We start from the raw sequence: 6,652 nt of genomic DNA, 5'->3' as shown, positions 1-6,652 counted from the left end.
AGTTCAAATCCAGCCTCAGACACTTGACACTTACTAGCTGTGTGACCTTGGGCAAGTCACTTAACCCCCATTGCCCTGAAAAAAAAATCAAACAAAACAAAAAAAAAGAAATGAATCTAAAATATCCAATTATTCCTCAGGTTGTAAATCTAAGATGATATTTTATTTTTCACTTTCCCTGGCCACAAATCATCTACTCTTGACCTGCATGAATTGAGCATATTTATAATAATCGGGCTCTCCTATCCCTGAATAAATCCAGGTAACTGTTTGTACTTCTCATGAAATGACACGTTCTGCTTTCTGTTCTGATTCTCTGTGTTTTCATCCATGTTGTGATTCTCCATGTTTTCTCATTCTTTCTTTTCTTTATTGTATTGTAAGTGCCCTCAGGACAGGACCTTTGCCTTTATCTTGACATCACTCTTCCCAACTAGAACAGTGACTGGTACAGAAGTGTTCAGTGAATATTTATTGAATTGAGTTGAAATAGACCTGTGCCAATTAGGCACCTGGATGATGCAAAGTTCTGAGGATGATGCAAGGTTCTGAGGAAGAGGCTATGTTCCCTGCTGTATGTAATTACTTCATGTTATGAATTACAAAAGAAGTCATTAATGGATTTTTACAATTTATTTACCAGAGCTGTAGTAGGTTGACTGTGGCACAGTGTGATATTTATAATATTTTTGAAACCTATTAAATAGTGTAAATTGGCTTTCTGAACACCTCTGATTCAGCAGTTAAGAAAGCCAGATTATCCATTATCAGTAGTAATGAGAATATATTCTAATTTTGTTTTGTATCGAATACCACTGCATATTTGTAAGATTAAAGTCCTAAAAAAGACTAATAACCTTATATCCTGGTGGTTATTCCTCATTACCTAGGCAGAGTATTATGAATCAGGTATAGATTAAATAGACTAACCCTAAAACCTAAGAGATCTCAGAATGGTGTATAAGACAAATGCTTTATTATTTGTTATTATGTTTGGTGAATTTTTTTTCTCAAGCCATAAATTATGAATGTTTTTGTTTAAATAGCTCTTTTCTATTTATAAATAATCTCTTTAGGGGTAAAATCCAATAGTGGCATTATTAGACTAAGGGGCATGAAATATTTTGTAATTTTCTTGGATAATTCCAAATTGTTACCCAAAAGAGTTGAACCAATTCATAGTTCCAACAACCATAAATTAATGTGCCTGTTTTCTGTATTCTTGCCAACACTGAGTTTTTTTCTTTTATCATAACAACTCTTTGGACCCAGAAACTCAGCTCTGAGTTTATAAGGACTGGGTTCAGTCTTGTAGGGTTTGTGACAAATCCCTCTCTGGCTTGGGCCTCCACTTAGAGTTTTCCCTGGGAACCTTAAATTTTTTTCCACTTTTTTTTTACCATAAAAGTATTTTTATTATTTTCTAGTTACATGTGAAGAAAGTTTTCAGCATTTGATTTTCATAACATTTTTAGTTCCAAATTTTTCTCCCTCACTCCCCTCCCCCCTCCCAAAGATGGCAAACAATCTGGTATAGGTTATATATGTATAATCATGTTAAACATATTTCTGCATTAGTCATATTGTGAAAGAAGAATCAGAACACAAGGGAAAAACATCAAAAAAGAAAAAAATGGCCAAAAAAAATGCATTCAGAATCTATAGTTCTTTTTTTCTGGGTGTGGAGAACATTTTCTATCATGAGTTCTTTGGAATTGTCTTGGATCATTGAACTCCAGAGAAGAACCAAGTTTATCACAGATATCACATCACACAATGTTGCTGTTATTGTTTATAATGTTCTGCTTTATCTGTTCCCTTCACTCAGCATCAGTCCACTTAAGTATTTCCAGGTTTTTCTGAAATCTGCCCACTCATTTCTTTTTTTTTTTTTCTTTCCAGGGCAATGGGGGTTAAGCGACTTGCCCAGGGTCACAGTTAGTAAGTGTCAAGTGTCTGAGGCCGGATTTGAACTCAGGCACTCCTGAATCCAGGGCCGGTGCTTTATCCGCTGCACCACCTAGCTACCCCCCTACTCATTTCTTATAACACAATAGTATTCCATTACATTCATAAACCACAACTTCTTCAGCCATTCCCCAATTGATGGGCATTCCCTCAATTTTCAATTCTTTGCCACCACAAAGAGAGCTGGTATAAGTATTTTTGTACATGTGGATCCTTTTCCTTTTGTTTTATGATCTCTTTGGGATACAGACCTAGTCGTGGTATTACTGGGTCAAAGGGTATGTACAGTTTTATAGCCCTTTGGGCATAGTTCCAAATTGCACTCCAGAATAGTCCGATCAGTTCACAACTCCACCAACAATGTATTAGTGGGAACCTTGAATTTTGACACACTTTGCCCCTAGTTAATGTCACCTTGTGAATATCAAAATGTAGGTCATGGGACAGCTAGGTAGAGTAGTAGATAAAGCACTGGCCCTGGATTCAGGAGGACCTGAGTTCAAATCTGGCCTCAGACACTTGACACTTACTAGCTGAGTGACCCCGGGCAAATCATTTAACCCTCATTGCCCCACTCCCCCCCCCCAAAACCACAAAATGTAGCTCATGGAACATTGTACATAGTAACAGCAACAATGTGCAATGATCAATTATGAATGACTTAGCTCTTCTCAGGAATACAATGATCCAAGACAATTCCTTTTTTTTTTTTGGATCCAAGACAATTCCAAAGGATTCATGGTTGAAAATGCTAGCCACATCCAGAGAAAGAACTGATGGAGTCTGAATGCAGATAGGAGAATACTATTTTAACTTTTTTTGGTGGTTTTTTTTTTTGGTCTATTTCTTCTTTCACAACAGGATTAATATAGAAATGTGTTTTACATGATTGTACATATATGACCTCTTATCAAATTGCTTACCATCTTGAGACAGTTTGGATCATAATTTTTTTATATGAATGTTAAAAATCATCTTTACATGTAATTGGAAAAATGAAATACTATTTAAAAAAAAAGAATATAGCTCATGTCTTAGTAGCTAGAGAGGTAGATTAAAAAGTGCTCTCACCTCCTATGAAGGTGAGCACCCAAGGTAACAACATACATTAGGTACAGATTAACCTTTATTTCACAGCAAAGAAGATATAAAATAGACAAAACTCACTAATAATGAAGACAATAATCCTTCCCTCTGAGAACTCTTACCTTCCAAGTAAACCTTAGCACCACAGAGCATTTGAAACTCTCCTGAGAAGGAAATGTACTTGTGGTTCTTAGAGACAACCATCTTGCCGTTCAACTAGCATGGTATAATTAATTCATGGCCAGCAAAATCCAGGCTGGCTCTACTTTGTGGAACTTTGCCTTAATGCATCTCTAAGTCTGGGACCATGTGATTGCTCCTCCTCTTTCCATGAGTTCAAGACCTTGAGTAGCAGTGCACCACCCCCCTCCCAAGAGGTTAAATTCTGGGGATCTTATCACTTCACTGCTATCTCTCCCTGCTGCCATCTCTCCTGCCAAGAAGATCCATGGGGAGTAGGGAGGGAAAGGGAACTGTCTGTGTAAACAGACTTCATCTCCCCCTAGACCTTGAGTCTGGTTTCTGGTCTCTGGTGTTTATTCAACTCTCTCTCCTTGCTCCCTCCTCCTCCTCCTCCTCCTCCTCCTCCTCCTCCTCCTCCTTCTTCTTCTTCTTCTCTCTCTCTCTCTCTCTCTCTCTCTCTCTCTCTCTCTCTCTCTCTCTCTTTCTCACCCTCCTCCCTCTCTCCTTCTTTCTTTCTCTCTCTATTATAAAAAAGTTACCACATAAGGTTGTTTGCTGTTATAGGCCTGAGGCTAAGGATACAATTCAGATCTTATACTAGTCAAAAGAGAGGCCATAAAGGGGCTTCTGACAGAGCTGGACTTCAACTGTGATCAGCAGCATCTTTAACTTTGGGGCCTTTTGTTAACCCTCATCTTAAGGTTGTTTATTTCATTAACCTGGGTTCCAGAGACCACCAAAGAATCTGTGGATAGATTTCAAGGGGTCAATGAACTTGACTGGAGAGAAAAACTTTCTCTATTTCCAATATAAATGGTTTCCTTTGTGATACAATGTATTTATTTGATGCATTTAAAAACATTTGTCTGAGGAGTCCATAGGCTTTACCAGACTATGAAAGGCATCCCTCACCCCACAGAAGTTAAAAATCCCATCTAAGGCATACATAATTATATTGAATGATGTTTCTCCAACCTTGCTTTGAGTTTGGGTGAAGTCTGAGTCTAGAATTACAGATCCATGTAGTATATCTTCATTCACTCCAAAGGATAGAAAAGGTAGGCCTACATTCTATAACCCCCCCCCGCCCCAACCCCACCATGGAGTGGGGGAACAAGAGGAATCATCAGGAAAGTGGCATCTGCCATCTCCCAATCGTCCTACCTGGATTCAATGAGGTGACAAGCATATCTATTTCCCTAAAATGTCTAGTGCATGTTTAACTATCACAGTCATCCAATAACTTAGTTTTTGGTTTTGGTTTTGAATTATCTTTTTGGGGGGAGGTAGGGCAATGAGGGTTAAGTGACTTGCCCAGGGTCACACAGCTATTAAGTGTCAAGTGTCTGAGGCCGGATTTGAGCTCAGGTCCTCCTGAATCCAGGGCCAGTGCTTTATCCACTGCACTACCTAGCTGCCCTGTATAACTTAGTTTGTCTAACATTAATTTTAAGTTTCATTTATTTTAGCTGTTCTAGAAAACAAGAATGTTTATTTACCTTTTATGGTATTTGATATACCCCAATATAAATAAACCTGCTATTAAAATAAGGATTTATAAAGCTTCACCATCAGATTTTTCCTAGTACATTTAAAATAATTTCACTAAAGTTAATTTAATCAAAATGTTTTAGGAAATATCTGTTGCTCAAAGCAAGCTGCATGTATCTGTTCTTGGGGTATTTCTATTGTGTGGAACAAAATGTCAATGCATTCTATGTTGTATTTATCAAGGTCACACAGTGCATAGAGCACTGGGCTTAGAATCAGGAAGACTCATCAAGAACTCATCTTCATGAGTTCAGATTTGGCCTCAGACACTTACTAGCTATATGACTTTGGGCAAGTCACTTAACCCTGTTTGCCTTAGTTCTTCATCTATAAAATGAATTGAACAAGAAAATGGCAAACCACTCTAGTATCTTTGCCAAGAAAACCCCAAATAGGGTCATGAAGAGTTGGACATGACTGAAATGACTGAACAACAATAACTCACCTGCTCCACTGGTGGACTTAGGTCTGTTTTTCTGACTCAGTCTCAGTCAAACTTATATTCAATAACAAACGCATTCAACAAATATTTATTAAGAATTTTTTTTGGTGGGACAATGAAGGTTAAGTGACTTGCCCAGGGTCACACAGCTAGTAAGTGTCAAGTGTCTGAGACTGGATTTGAACTCAGGTCCTCCTGAATCCAGGGCTGGTGCTCTATTCACTGCGCCACTTAGCTGCCCCTAGCTGTTATTATTTTAACTAAAACTGGGTTGAAAATGGGACATAGGATAAGATAGGCCAAAAGACACTAACTAGATAGATCAGTCTGGGTAAAGCAGGTCATGACAGAGGTATGTTAGTGATCATGTAGGAAAGGCAGCATGAGGAAAAGATAAGAGTATTGGATAAGGGATCAGAGGATTCAGATTGTGACTTTGTTACCTAATACTTGTGTGATCTAATACAAGTCTCTTCTCTGGGCCTCAGCTTCTTCATTTGTCTTATTTATTTATTTGTTTGTTTATGTTTTGGGGGAAGGCAGTGGGGTTAATTGACTTGCCCAGATCACACAAAAAGTAAATGTCTGAGTTTGAATTTGAACTCAGGTCTTCTCTACTCCAGGGCTGGTGATATATCCACTGTGCCACCTAGCTGTCCCTTCTTCATCTGTCAATGATAGATGACCTTCAATGACCTTTGAAGTTTTCTTTGACTCTAAATTTATGATCTAGTCCAGAGCCCCTTCCCCTTCACTTCCAATCCCTGCCATCCCATTTCCCACCACCACCTCATTCTATAGATGAGGGAAGACTCCTCAGAGGTTCAGAGAAGGGAGTGTATTTGCCCAAGGTCACACAGCTAGTAAGTAGCTAAGTTGGAATTCAGGTCTTCTGACTTCAAATCTTGTTTTTCCATACCAATCTTGGCAACAAGCAACAAGAATGTAGTCAGGTGCTAAGAAGTCTCTTCCCCTTCTCCTGCCTCAGTCTACCTTTCCAAACTAATTACACATTGTTCCTTCTCATCTCCAGATAAATTGGTCTACTTCCTCTTCCCCCATACACATTTCATCTCTTATCTCTGTACTTTTCTTTTTCTTTTTCTTTTTTTTGCAGGGCAATGAGGATTAAGTGACTTGCCCAAGGTCACACAGCTAGTAAGTGTCAAGTGTCTGAGGCCAAATTTGAACTCAGGTTCTTCTAAATCCAGGGCCGGTGCTTCATCCATTGTGCCACCTAGCTGCCCCATCTCTGTACTTTTCATAGGTTGTCCTATACTTTCAGCACTTTCCCTTTTCGGTTTTCTTTCTTGAAGACTTTATCCTATCTCCTTCTAAGGGTCAGCGCAAGTGCCACTTCCTTCAAGAGATTTTTCCAGATTCCCTCAGTTGTTAGTTTCCTCTTTCTATCACTGAGTATTT

This window comes from Dromiciops gliroides, chromosome 1 (assembly GCF_019393635.1).
Source record: "Dromiciops gliroides isolate mDroGli1 chromosome 1, mDroGli1.pri, whole genome shotgun sequence".
In the NCBI taxonomy this organism is placed as follows: domain Eukaryota; kingdom Metazoa; phylum Chordata; class Mammalia; order Microbiotheria; family Microbiotheriidae; genus Dromiciops; species Dromiciops gliroides.
The sequence above is the reverse complement of the archived record's forward strand: the minus strand, read 5'-3'. Positions refer to the sequence as shown.